The sequence below is a fragment of the Bubalus kerabau genome, chromosome 7 (genome assembly GCF_029407905.1).
Source record: "Bubalus kerabau isolate K-KA32 ecotype Philippines breed swamp buffalo chromosome 7, PCC_UOA_SB_1v2, whole genome shotgun sequence".
Taxonomy (NCBI): domain Eukaryota; kingdom Metazoa; phylum Chordata; class Mammalia; order Artiodactyla; family Bovidae; genus Bubalus; species Bubalus kerabau.
This window is the reverse complement of record NC_073630.1, coordinates 70,608,725-70,623,722: the sequence shown is the minus strand read 5'-3', so window position 1 is coordinate 70,623,722 and position 14,998 is coordinate 70,608,725. Positions and strand designations below refer to the sequence as shown.

At 39.3% G+C, this 14,998-nt stretch overlaps 1 protein-coding gene and 1 non-coding gene across 5 annotated transcripts in view; one reads left to right on the top strand and one right to left on the bottom strand.

Annotated features, from left to right (window-relative positions):
- CORIN (corin, serine peptidase) overlaps nucleotides 1–14,998 on the top strand; it is a 268,724-nt gene that overhangs the window by 129,444 nt on the left and 124,282 nt on the right. The window lies entirely within an intron of this gene.
- TRNAS-GGA (transfer RNA serine (anticodon GGA)) lies at nucleotides 6,828–6,900 on the bottom strand. Its single transcript has one exon. It is a non-coding gene; the product is annotated as a tRNA-Ser (tRNA).

The following is a 14,998-nucleotide window of genomic DNA, read 5'->3' as shown; positions in this document are numbered from 1 at the left end:
TGCTCTCAGGCTCCTTCAACAAGATGTCAGAAATGTGTGGCTTAATTCAGGCTAAGACTCTGCACTGAAAATAAGTGCCTGCTGGTAGTCTTCTAATTGAAGAAAACATACAATGCTCAGATCTGCTCGGTATAGAATAGGAGTGATAAAAATAAAAGAGCTTCAAAATATTTTTGTTTCATGAAATCTTTTATTCTGCCAGTCAAATACAGAGGCAGATATGAATGCACTGACCTTTTATTTATTTCTGTTATCTGTAGCACATTTTTGCTATTTTTATGAAGCAAAGCCTTACAAGTTGATTTGACTGGAGCAATATGAAGTAAGATGCAAGACAACGTACTTTCTAGCAAGAAAGCAACAGCTGTATCTCGGACCCTGGTCCACTAAAATCAACTCAAATGTGAAAAACAGAATGTTCTCGATGAGGTGTAAAGTTCATCACTCAAAAATCTTGAGAGTCTTTGGCAGTTACTCTGTCCACTCAGTAGCATATGGAAGGTCTGAAAGAGTTAATGTTTTCTGAAATTGCTTCATGTACCCAGCCAGTGGCCCCACAGGACCTGGATTTTTACACTATAGGATTTTATGAAATACTATTCTTTGGAGTGGCTAAGCTGTTTCCAATTTTCTCAATTTGGATTTCAGAAGACCCTCTGCTAAGAGTAACTTTTGAATAGAGGATTTTTACAGATTTTTGTGGATACAATCTGAAGACTGGAAAGTTTCTTGCTTAATTGCAAAACTCAACAGCCAGGGGATTAACATTTGAATGTTGTAACAATACATATTTATCTTGTTGTTCTGATAGAAAACCAACTGTTTCATATGATGCAATAGCCCATTTAGAAGAGCAGATTACTAGAAAAATTTAGGTAAAGGGGAATTATTTTTATGTTCCTTCTGTCTTCTGGGAACTCGGCTTAAAAGAAATGCACTCACGCCTTCTTTCAGCAGTTATGGAGCATCACCTATGTGCCATTCATGTGTGCAGCAAAGGGGCTTGGCATGCCTACCGTGTGTTGGGATTGTTTCTGGCACTGGGGTTTCAGGAGTAAACACGGCAAAGTCCTTGTGCTGAAGGACTCATACACTGGAGATTTGTGATCCACTGGGGAGCGGAAAAGGCAGAAGGAATGATAATTAGTAAATGTTTGGTTGGGAACAGGTAGAAGGTGGTGGTGGTCTTAGTTCCCAGCCAGAGATTGAATTCAGGCTGCGGCGATGAGAGTGCTGAATCCTCACCGCTAGACCAGTGGCCAGTGACAAGGCCCTGTCCCATACTGCTTTGCAGAAAATGATTTTCCACAAAGAAATGGAAAGTAATGAAACAAGTAAAGTGTTTAGTAGGAGGAAAAAGCGTACATATGAATGGGCACACACAGGCTGGTTTGGAGAGAAAGTTCCACTCTTGTGGTAGTTTGAATCACTATTTCTTTTGAGTTTTCTTCGATCAGTCATCTTGCTTTACCCGGTTCTGAGTTCATATTTGGTGTATCTCAAGGTCCTCCCATTTGTCTGCACTCATCACTTAGCCAAGATGGAGTCTAGTGAAGAGGCTTATGGGTAGGTTGACATCACTTCTCTTTTGATCTCCAAGGAGCCATTCTGTGCATGTATAGTTGGGAAGGTCTTCTTGACCTTGAGAATGAGAAATATGTGGTCTTTGTCTTTTATCTGGGCAGGGCTCAGCGCCTCCTTCTCTTCATCCTGGATTATTTGTCCACAGGCACAAACTCCAGCTGCTCAGCCTGGGGCCCATCTGTCTCTTGCCTCAGTGGTTGTACCATTTGTCCAAGTAGAGGCTACAGGGAACAGAATAGTTTGGGAGAAAGAACCATTTGGACTTGTGAATTTCCTGGTTAGGTCGTTGCATGGAGGGTACCAGGAGAGAGGTTTGAGCTGGGGGAACAAGAGCTTGGGTGCATGTGTTGGGCCGAAATCAAATAAGGTGTATGAGCTTATGGAGGGTGAATGTGAAGCACAGAGGAAGGACGCAGAAAGGGGACAGACTTCAGGACATTTAAAGGGCAAATTGCAAAAACGGTTTTGATGTCATCTGTCTTCCTCTGAGATTCAAATGAGTTGTGAGAAATGACCTGACTCATCTTTTAACTATAACACAGACTAAGGAATGTTAAATCTTCTGCTTTAGTTGTTTTCTTTCCTTGCTCTTATTTTTTCCCCAGTTGATTATGAAACAGGTTGGTGCCCTACTAGCCTCAGGAAAATTGGAATGAAGTCACACTGGGACTCTGGGAAATTGTTTGTATAAAGAGCATGGTGCATTATATTCTATAGGAAAATAGAAAATGTGTGTAAATAAACATGTTTGGTTTAAAAATTAGATTTTATTGGTTTACAGCTCAAGTTAGGTTACAGTGACAATTGTCATCTGTTAAAAACAATAGATATAGTAATAACAATAGCACCACCAAAAATAATAATAACTAACTTAATGCATGCATGCTGGGTGCCAGTTACTAAGTCTCATTTAAGTTACTTTTTTTTTTTTTCCACTTAATTTTCTACGTAATATAGTGGATGTATACTGTTATCCTTATCTGTAAGATAAGGACACTGAGGCTCATCATTTCAGGATATTTCTTGACAAAACAACCATGACACTGAGTATGTTTTTGAATGAAAGAATGAATGAAGGTGCTTTTAGCAATGAAGAAAGTAACTTAAGGGCATGGAATTATTCCGGGCTTTTACATTGCAGCTAGGAGTCTCATTAAGATTAGTATTATGAGCAACAAAATAAACAAACTGATAGCAATGTATATTACAGAAAGGGGGAATGGACTTTGAGAAGCTAAGTCTAGTGAGATAGTGATTTGTGTCACTAATGTTGTGTGTCCATCTTAGCATTTGGTGCCAAGTCAGACGCCTGAGTCAGATGCCCAACGGAGAAGGCAATGGCGACCCACTCCAGTACTCTTGCCTGGAAAATCCCATGGATGGAGGAGCTGCAGTCCATGGGTTCGCTAAGAGTCAGACACGACTGAGTGACTTCACTTTCATTTTTCACTTTCATGCATTGGAGAAGGAAATGGCAACCCACTCCAGTGTTCTTGCCTGGAGAATCCCAGGGATGGGGAAACCTGGTGGGCTGCCGTCTATGGGGTCGCACAGAGTCAGACACGACTGAAGTGACTTAGCAGCAGCAGCAGCAGATGCCCAAAGGCCATTCTGCCTGGCTGGCTGAACTCTAGTCTACCCTTATTCCTACTTGGGATATTGTGCTCATTTGCAGCCTTGTTCTCCCTCCCCTGTGCTGTCTCTGTTCCCCCTCCAAAGTTCATTGCCAGTTTATCACTCTTATGTTGTGTACAGGGCTGTCTGTATTTTTGTTCCTCTCATATCTGGTACTTAGCCTTCTCAGTTTCTTCCAGTCCTGGCATGATTCCCTAAACAATATCAACTGTAACTCCTATAATCAGCAGTCACAAAATGTAATAGGGTGTCTCTTTACCCCTATATTTAAATGTCATGCCAATGCTTTATCTTTTATTCTGTGTCATGCCTCATATAGGTCTCATAGATTGAACCTGAATGACTAAAATACTGGAGAAATTTGTCACTGGGCTCCTGATCCCAATATTTTTTGTACAGGGCAAATACCATTAGATTACAAAATAAAACCAAGGAAATAAAAGCAGTTGGCCATTTTACCTCACATGTTTAACTTAGATTTCATTTGAAGGAAAGAAGTAGGTTGTGGAAAGTGATCTGAGCCTGCTTGGAGGCGTGAGAGATAGTATGGATGAAGGATGGGGGCCAGTGAAAGGAAGGGCTGAATGAAGGATTTCTCTGCTGGAAGAATACAAACTGGTGAGAGAGGAAATGAAAGCTGGGAAAACTGGAGGGGGCCTTTGAAGTGGAGAATTGGGAGTCTGCACTTGATAAGGAGAACAATGGTGAGGCCATTGGCGGGGTGGGGTGACCTGGTCAAAGCTGTGGGTGAGAAAAAACATTTTTCACCAACCGGTAAAATTGAATATGTACCGGTTTTGCATGCTTGAGTTGTCTATTAGAGCCATTGTTGTTGCTGTGAAAAACCCTGAAGGACATTACAATAGAAAATAAATGAGAAAAATCCATGGTTCTGAGATTTCTGAGTTTCAACACAAAAACATTACTTTTCCCTTCAGGAAACTAATTGCAACTTGTCGTCTTCTTCAAAGGCAAGCATCTTTTTGGACTTGGCCAATTTAATTTTTTTTTTTAATTTGCTTTAGTTGTGATGTTTGTAATATTATTTCTATAGGAATTTTGTTTATAACATCAGAGCTAATAGGGATTTCTCTACTTTGTATTGTAGAGAATATATTCTCTATTTTTTCCAACACATTATCCTTTCAGTTAACATTTAAAAGTGGCCTTATTTTCATTTACTTTTTAGTAATATTTGTAAAGCATTAGCATTCTTGTGTGATAATTGAAGCCATCTTTTTTTAAGCTGATGCACAGAAATAAATGCCTATTATCTAGGTTGGAAAACTGAAACTTTTCTCATAGCTGTATTTAGCTATAAGTTATAACTGATTGCAATTTATAAATCATTAATTATCATTTATGTAATTAATAATAATTATAAATAGTAAAAGAACTATATATACATTCATATATATACACATATATATGTGAAAAATACTGTTCTCTGTGATTTAACATAGAGTTGGATCAAAAAGGAAATGACACTGGACTAAAATACCCAGGCAATGACTCTAATTGTGTTTCTGATAGAAAACAAAGGTGTTTAAATGCTTTTTGACTAATATAACCCTATTGACTCGGAACTCTTGAGTTGCAGAAGTTGTGTACATATACAATCATGTTTGTTATTTTATAGAGTCGCTTATACAACTCTATGTGTCATTGTTTAAAGAGTTGATTTTACGAAGGCAAATAATTAAAACACATTGGATAAAAGAAAAAACTTTCATATTTGCAAGTCAGTTCTCTTGTTTATTGATGCAACTTCATATGCCTTTTTTCTTCCAAAATCATGCAGTGAAACCAAAGTCTAGGTGTGTGGAAAGCCCAAGGACAAATCAAATATTGGAAAATCACAGTTGTTTGCACTAAGCACTGAATACTCCAAATGAGTCATTGTATAAACTGAACAGATGTTGGGAGCAAGTTGGCATGCTGTAATGAACCTCATTTTCATCATATATCATTGGGTTATTCTTTGGCGCCTCCAAGGGTAGATGTGCTTTCTATACAACCAATTTACTACTAGGCAGCAACATAAACAGTAGGGAAAACAGAGTACTACATTTAGTTCAATTGAGTATGTCAAATGACAATTTGAATAGCTTCCTTAAAATTCAGATGTTGAAAAAAAGTCTTCTACTTCTTTCCTTTCACTTCAGGGAGGATACGTTATGCCAAACAGATGCAGAGTTTAAACTACTCTCAAAGGCTCCCTTGAGGAAGTTTGAACAATATTCCTTGGCAAACCTATTCCAATCTGTCATACTTTTTAGCAATAGGAAATTGGCCCCTGCCTTTTATTGCAGCTTTTTTTTTTTTTTTTTTTGCACTAGCTCTTAATGGAGCAGAAAAGGCATTTGGGCACCTTCTTCCATGAGATCTCCCTTTATGTGTCTAAAGAATATTAAGAAGATTATGTTATCAAACCAGTATCACCAGGCGGTCCTGACACAAGGCCAGATATACTTTAGGTGTGTTCTTCTTTCTAGTAGATTATTCCTATGTCCATGATCGTACTCTTTGATTCTTGTTTCTGGTAAATGATTCCTATTTCCATGATCATAATCTTGATTCTGATATTAAAGATGTTCCCTTGGTGAGATAGTGATATGTTTTCAGTATTAATTTCTGCAGGTTAGAGAACTTTGGTTTTTTTCCCTAGTGTTTTATGTTTTAGATATTCTAACTGAAATAAATTATATCATTTAACATTTACTATTTTGCTGTCTTCATGGATCTTATTTAGACAAGATCATTTAAAATCCCCACTCTTTGAAAGGCCTCCTATTTTCTTAGTTTCTTTCTTGCATTATCCCAATAATTACTCAAGAATTATAATGGTCTTAAGGCCAGGACTGATTCTTATCAAACATCATTTAAAATATTAGTCACAATAGCAACATATATATGCATATATATATATATATATCAGTTCAGTTCAGTCTCTCAGTCATGTCCGACTCTTTGTGACCCCATGAATCACAGCACGCCAGGCCTCCCTGTCCATCACCAACTCCTGGAGTTCACTCAAACTCATGTCCATCGAGTCAGTGATGCCATCCAGCCATCTCATTCTCTGTCGTCCCCTTTTCCTCCTGCCCCCAATCCCTCCCAGCATCAGAGTCTTTTCCAATGAGTCAACTCTTTGCATGAAGTGGCCAAAGTATTGGAGTTTCAGTTTTAGCATCATTCCTTCCAAAGAACACCCAGGATTGATCTCCTCTAGAATGGACTTGTTGGATCTCCTTGCAGTCCAAGGGACTCTCAAGAGTCTTCTCCAACACCACAGTTCAAAAGCATCAATTCTTCAGCGCTCAGCTTTCTTCACAGTCCAACTCTCACATCCATACATGACCACTGGAAAAACCATAGCCTTGCCTAGACGGACCTCTGTTGGCAAAGTAATGTCTCTGCTTTTGAATATGCTGTCTAGGTTGGTCATAACTTTCCTTCCAAAGAGTAAAGTGAAAGTGAAAGTAAAGTCGCTCAGTTGTGTCCGACTCTTTGTGACCCCATAGACTGTAGCCTACCAGGCTCCTCCTTCCATGGGATTCTCCAGGCCAGAGTACTGGAGTGAGTTGCCATTTCCTTCTCCAGGGGATGTTCCTGACCCAGGGATTGAACCCGGGTCTCCTGCATTCCAGGCAGACGCTTTAACCTCTGAGCCACCAGGGAAGCCCCAAGGAGTAATTGTCTTTTAATTTCATGGCTGCAATCACCATCTGCAGTGATTTTGGAGCCCCCCAAAAATAAAGTCTGACACTGTTTCCACTGTTTCCCTATCTATTTCCCATGAAGTGTTGGGACCAGATGCCATGATCTTCATTTTCTGAATGTTGAGCTTTAAGCCAACTTTTTCACTCTCCTCTTTCACTTTCATCAAGAGGCTTTTTAGTTCCTCTTAAAATCAACTTTCTGAGTTCTCTTATTGTCATCCAGTTTTTTACTGTATGAATAGATTACTGTATGAATATGTTGATTTGAAATCACACCCATCATTTTCCTTTATCTAAAGAGTCTGTCAGTTTGTTCTAGATTAGGAACAGCAAATTACAACCCCTGAACTAGATACAATCTGCAGCCTGTTTTGTAAATGAAGTTTTATTGAAACACATCCATGCCCTTTCTTTTACATATTATCTATGACTACTTTTGCTCCACGATGGCATAAACAATTGAAATAGAGATTGTATTCATTGTAAAGCCTAAAAAATTTACTCTGTGGTCCTTTAGAGAAAAAATTTGCCAACTTCTGTTCTAGATTAATATGTATTTGCTTGAGAGCCTTGGATTAGACACTAGAAAATCTGGGCTCCAATTCTGCCTCTTCTTTCTAATTAGCTTTGTGACTTTGGCCAAGTCAAATTTCCTCATCTTTAGGATGGAGAGGGAGAGGCAGGACTGTAGGATGCCAGTCTCTTCCAGTTTTAAAATTCCAAAAACCTAATTAGCTCTATTTTACCTAAAATAAGTTAAAATTGATTTTTTTTTCTTATGGATTGAATTTTGGGTTTTTCATAATCCCTCTTGAGCATGTTAGATGTACATAAAAATTTCCATACGTGTTTCATGATTTTAAAATAATGTAGCTCACCTGTATGAGCTCTACATGTGCCAAGTATAGGGGTAGGCACTTTGCCTTATTTTGTTTTAGTCTTCAGAATACCTGTCTATAGTGGGTATGAATGTTCACACTGCTTATCAGAGGCAGAGCTGGGACTTGAACCCAGTTTTGGTAAAGCTCCATGCTCTTTCCACTGTAGCAAAATGATCTCTTTTCCTGTGTTATTTCTATTTTAGTTCAGTAATTTCTATATAAATCAGCTGCTCACTTATCCAGAGGTTACCGCCCAAATTATTCAGAACACAATCAATAATTAAAAAATAAAAATGCATAAAAGATAAACAACCAAACAGATGTTCACTCTACCATTAAAAATATTTCCCAAGGTCTTTCATAGCATGTTCACTTTTACTTTGGAAACAAATCTAAAAACTGGCTTTTTTCTTTCTTTTTTTTTTTTGGTTTCCCAAATCCGTAATTAATGGCAAAAAATTATAAATGAAGGTGGATAGAACTACTGGTGCAGGTATCTCTACATCAGTAGAGATGCTGACCCCTGAACTGATATATAGTTCCCTGGTGGTTCAGACGGTAAAGCGTTTGTCTACAATGCGGGAGACCCGAGTTCGATCCCTGGATTGGGAAGACCCCCTGGAGAAGGAAATGGCAATTCACTCCAGGACTATTGCCTGGAAAATCCCATGGACAGAGGAGCCTGGTAGGCTATAGTCCATGGGGTTGCAAAGAGTTGGACGCAACTATGGCAAGAGCCTAAAGCAGGCAGTAGTTTTAGGCAGCTTAGCATAGGGCCTGATTTCCCCCCAGTAACTCTCCGCCTGGCACTGAGAAATGATGCTCATTGTAAAGACCCTGGGGCAGCAAAGAAATGTTATAACTTAGCATTCTCCATTTAATAAGGTGGAGAACAATTGTTCTATTTTACTGAGCTTTAATAAAATTATGAAAGATGTTAGGAATCTTGAAGAGAAACACTTTAGCTATTTGAATTTTTCTCTATGTGAAATATTTTCTTCCTTAAAAATGCTGAACAAATGAAATATTACCCTGTCCAGACTTAAGAAATCTTTCTGCAGATATTCACTATTTTGCCTCCTTTTTCTGGTCTTTTTTATTGTCTTATTCATTGTTCAATCTCTGAAAACAGGACTCTAGAGATAAGTAATTAATTAAAAGTCTGCCTTTGCAGTTTCATCTATTACCAGATTTTCTCCACACCTAATTAAGTCTCAAGGTTTTCCATTATCTCTTTTTATTCCCAATAGCTTTCAAGAAGGTTTATTGTTTTCCTTTTGCTTTTTAATTTTTTTTCAAAGTAGAAGCCTATTTTCTTCTTGAGTTTTAAAAAACCGTCTTGCACTGATTCATTGTGTATTGTTGCTTGTAAAGTTAATCTTGTGAGAAGGTGAACTTATTTCTACTTCCAGGCTCTTGTGGGGTTGAGAGGAGTGAATTTGGTAGCTTTTTTGTGTCTCTCTTATACTCACTTCTTGCTTTTGTCTTTTTAAATTTTAATTTAAATTAAATTTTATTTTTTATTGAAGTATAGTTGATTTCAAATGTTGTGTTTTGAATCAGGTCTACAGCAAAGTGATTCAGATATATATATATATATATATATATATATATATATATATATATATATATTCTTCTTCAGATTCTTTTCCCTTATAGGTTATTACAAAATATTGAGTATAGTTCCTTGTGCTATATAGTGGGTCCTTGTTGGTTATCTATTTTATATATTTATTTCACCAGTCCTTAGACCACAGTCCTTGTCTAAATGATAGAAGCTGGTTGAACCCTGTATCTGTGCTTCAGCTTGTAGGAGAGCAAAGAGAGGAAATAAATGGCAGGAAGTCCCTTTTAAAGCAGGCAAAGTAGAAGAATCTGCTTATTTTCTATTGTGGACCACTTAGTAATATGGGGCTGGAAAATGTAGTCCTCAGTTCGGCAATCTTGGGTTCACCTTAAACTCCATTGTTACGGAAGACATGGAGAGCACAGGAGGATGGACAGCCAGCAGTCCCTGCCATGTTTTGCTGTGGTTCCCATGTCTAGACAGTGACTCCAACAGGATGGACTTTGGTGGGTGTGGTAGAAGAGATGTGGGTGGAGGATGTATATGGTGACTTCCTGGGATGCTGGAACCCCTGCTGTTGTAACATCTTGAAAGAACTTGTCACTGGTTTTCACCCCATCTCACCCTTCTTGCCTTTCTCTTTGCTTTGAAAGGCTGGGGCAGGGCTGGCTTGATGGGCTGGTGACCCATGCAGTGGTGCAGGGCCCTGTGCTTAGAAGACTTCCACGCTTGGTTTAATGCTCTGCTGCCACTGTCTTGAAATTAACAGCTTTATCTTTATACTGTGTTTGTGAGATTTGATGGGACAATGAGCATGCATGGAGTGTGTATGGCAGGGATATGCTAGGTGGTAGTGTGTGCACATTCAAATGCATGATGGTTGGGAGGTGTGGGTGCTGAACAATTGGCCTGTTGGCTCAAAGCATGTGCTTGAGGACTGTCTGGGAACCCATAGGGCCCCAAAGTGACTGGGTTGGGACCTTGGCCCAGATTGGTGGCCATGATGGTGTCACAACACAGAAGCAACAACAAAAGTGGGTTCTGAGGGTGGCAGTGGTGGGCGTGGCCCTGGGAAAGAAGAGGGCCTCCCCATGGGATCCTCTGGGAGACCAGCTTGGTGGATGGTCCCTGGAGCCTGTCTCAATGGCATCTGCACAGATATTAACTCTCTACCCGAATTTCGAGACAGAAGCTACTAGTGCTCGAACAGCAGACTTTATTAGTAAATTATTCACAATAAAAGCACACACATGAGCATTACAATAAAGTGTTTATCAAGGAATTATTAGAATTCTTCAAAGATTTAAAAATCCTTGGTTTTCAAAGTTGAAACATTGCAGAAACAAACATCCATGGCCTTGGAAATAGAAATTACAGTTAACCATTGTCCGTGGAAATAGAACACTACTTTATGTACATCCCTTATTAATGAGGTGCACTATTTTTGTGTGCACCACTTGTTAATGAGGAAGATACAAAATGAAAGTTTCCTTAAAATTGATGATATAGCTATAGAATGTATAAACAGATATTTTGAATTGTATGCAGATTTTGAAGTCACTTTTTATTTCTTTTATGATCGCCACAATTTATAGGAAATAACAGAATAAACATTAAAATACCATTGTATAAATTTACATTTAAAATTAAATTCAGATTTACATGGAACTAATTCATATAAAGAATTAAACCTTTTCATTAATTGCTCCATGAGAATCATCAGCTCTAGATGTGCTAAAATTTGTATTTTAAAATAACTAATCAGAAATATACCCCAGTGTTGTCACAGGGTATAAAATAGCCATAAAGGAACAAGAAAAGTTGCATCAGAAAAAAGATCCTTGTCAAAATTAAATATTAACAAACATTGTTTGCAATCTTGCCTTTCTGTCAAGCTATTTATACCAGCTTCCATTGTATAGATTGAAAATAATGTTGCTAAAAATATACATTTTGATGAGTTCATGAGTTTGCAGAATAATGAGTCAGAAAAATCCATTAATTGTGTATTGTTATTTCTTAAATTATGATACAAAATATTTTTTGTTTAACTTATAAGTTATTGTTTACCACATACCACAATGACTGCTAGTATTTTTTTAATTAATTTTTAATTGGAGAACAATTGCTTCATAGTATTGTTAGTTTCTGCTATTCAGCAAAGTGAATCAGCTATATATGTATATATATCCCTTCTTTTTTAGATTTCCTTCCCATTTAGGTCACCACAAAGCACTGAGTAGGGTTCCCTGTGCTATACAGTAGGTTCTCATTCGTTATCTATTTTATACATAGTGTATATATGTCACCCACTTTAGTATCCTTGCCTGGAGAATTCCACGAACAGAGGAACCTGGCAGGTTACAGTCCATGGGGTCGCAGAGAGTCGAACATGACTGAGTGAGTAACACACACACACACACATGTATGTCAATCCCAATCTCCTAATTCATCCCACCATCCTCTCTTCCCACCTTGGTATCCAGAAGTTTATTCTCTATGTCTGTGTCTCTATTTCTGCTTTGCTAGTAAGTTCATCTGTACCATTTTTTTAGATTCCATATATAAGCGATATTATACAAAATTTGTTTTTTCTTTCTGACTTACTTCATTCTGCATAACAGTCTCTAGATCCATCCACATCTATGCAAATGGCACTATTTTGTTCCTTTCTATGGCTGAGTAGTAGTGCATTGTGTACATGTACCACATCTTATTTATCCATTCTTCTGTTGATGGATATTTAGGTTGCCTCCATGTCTTGTCTATTGTAAATAGTGCTGCAGTAAACACTGGGGCACTGGGGTACATGTATCTTTTTGAATTATGGTTTTCTCTGGGTATATGCCCAGGAATGTGTTGCTGGGTCACACGGTAGTTCTATTTTTCATTTTTTAAGGAACCTCCATAGTGGCTGCTGCTGCTGCTGCTGCTGCTAAGTCACTTCAGTCGTGTCCGACTCTGTGTGACCCCATAGACAGCAGCCCACCAGGCTCCCCCGTCCCTGGGATTCTCCAGGCAAGAACACTGGAGTGGGTTGCCATTTCCTTCTCCAATGCATGAAAGTGAAAAGTCAAAGTGAAGTCAGTCAGTCGTGTCCGACCCTCAGCGACCCCATGGACTCCAGCCTTCCCGGCTCCTCCATCCATGGGATTTTCCAGGCAAGAGTACTGGAGTGGGGTGCCATTGCCTTCTCTGAGTGGCTATACCAATTTATATTCCCACCAACAGTGTAGGAGGTTCCCTTTTCTCCACACCCACTCCAGCATTTATTGTTTGTAGACTTTCTGATGATGGCCATTCTGACTGGTGTGAGGTGATACCTCATTATAGTTTTGATTGCCACTTCTCTAATAATTAGTGATGTTGACCATCTTTTCATGTGTTTGTTGGCTGTCTGTATGTCTTTTTTGGAAAACTGTTTATTTGGGTCTTCTGCCCTTTTTTCCATTGAGTTGTTTGTTTTGATGTTGAACTGCTTGAGCTGTTTGTATATTTTGGAGATTAATCCCTTGTCAGTTGCTTTGTTTGCAAATATTTTCTCCCATTCTGAGGGTTGTCTCTTTGTTTTCTTTATGCTATCCTTTGCTCTGCAAATGTTTTGAGTTTAATTAGGTCCCATTTGTTTATTTTTGTTTTTATTTTCATTTCTCTAGGAGGTGGGTCAGAAAAGATCTTGCTGAAATTTATGTCAAGGAGTGTTCTGCCGATGTTTTCCTCTAAGTGTTTTATGGTGTCCGTCCTTACATTTATGTCTTTAATCCATTTTGAGTTTATTTTTGTGTATGATGTTAGGGAGTGTTCTAATGTCATTCTTTTACATATCGGATCAGATCAGTTGCTCAGTCGTGTCCGACTCTTTGCGACCCCATGAATCCCAGCACGCCAGGCCTCCCTGTCCATATAGCTGTCCAGTTTTCCCAGCGCCACTGTAACAAGACTGTCTTTTCTCCATTGTATATTCTTGCCTCCTTTGTCATAGATTAAATGACCAAAGGTGCATGGGTTTATCTCTGGGCTTTCTGTCCTATTCCATTGACCTATATATCTATTTTGTACCAGGACCATAGTGTCTTGATGACTGTATAGTCTGAAGTCCGGGAGCCTGATTCCTCCAGCTTCATTTTTATTTCTCGAGATTGCTTTGGCTGTTCAGGGTCTTTTGTATTTTGATACAAATTGTAAAATTTTTTTGTTCTTATTCTGTGAAAAAAAAGCCATTGTAATTTGATACGGTTTGCATTGAGTCTGTCCAAGCTGACCCTGACATGACCCCAACGTGATCAGCTTGGACAGATTCAATGCAAACCCTGTCAAATTACCTGGATTGGAAAAATCCCCTGGAGAAGGGATAGGCTACCAACTCCAGTATTCTTGGGCTTCCCTGGTGGTTCAGATGGTAAAAAATTCACCTGCAATTGGGGAGACCTGGGTTTGATCCCTGGGTTGGGAAGATCCCCTGGAGAAGGGAATGGCTATCCACTCCAGTAGAACTGCTTGGAGAATTCCACGGACAGAGGGTCCTGGCAGGCTACAGTCCATGGGGTCACAAAGAGTCAGATACGACTGAGCAGTTTTAACTTTGCATTGAATCTGTAGATTGCTTTGAGTAGTATGCTGCTCTTATTATTTTAACTGATAAAATAATGGAAAATATGCTTATGTTTGTCCTTCCCCCACCCTCCCACCCCACGTCTTCACTTTCGTGTGTGTAGCTGATCCCAGCAGGGGAACTAGTCTGTCTGCTCAGCTTTCTGCAGCTACCTCTTGGCTGCCTTTTCTATGCCTGCTACAGAAGAGTGTGAAGTCCCGTAGCATCTCTGCCCTCACACGTGTACCTCTTTTGAGTTTTTAAAAGGGACTTTGGTTACTGATGATGAATAAGAAAGAGAGGGAGGACAAGGCCAAGCTTCTGGTCAGGACTCTGTCCTCTTCTGGTTGTTTGCTCGGCTCTCTTGCCTCCTGGGAGAGTCAGAAGCACATGTGGCTGATAGCTCCCAAAGCCCAGATGGTTCTTGGTTGCACCGAAGCCTGATATCAGATTCATTTACCTTTAGAGTATCATTCCTGAGTCTCTTGAACACTCTTATTATAGGAGTTGAATTGAACAGCAATTTTCCCCTAGTGAACTTGCATGGCCCAAGATGCCTGTCACCATGGTCTCCTCCTGCAGTAGAATTGACTGAATTATCCTGGAACCAAGACTAGTGACTAGAGACAGATGCCAAGTCATGGCATCTCTGACACAGGGAATGGGAAGAGGAAGTCAATCAGTAGGTGGGAGAGAAGGCACACCTCCCTGAGCCAGTCATCTGCAGGTGGATCTTTATATGTAAGAGGCAGAGAAAAAAATTAGTAAAATATCACAGCAACTGTGGTAGGCAGAATAATGCTCCCCCGGCCAAAGATATCCCTCTTCTGGGCCCTGGAACCTGTGAATACATGAATTTGCATGGCAGTGAGGAATCACAGTTGAAGATGGAAATAGGGGTGCTTCTCATCTGACCTTAAAACAGGGAGATTCTCCTGGACTATCTGAGTGGACCAGTGTAATCACAAGAGTCCTTAACAGTGAATGAGGGAAGCAGAAGAGGAGGGTCAGAGAAAGA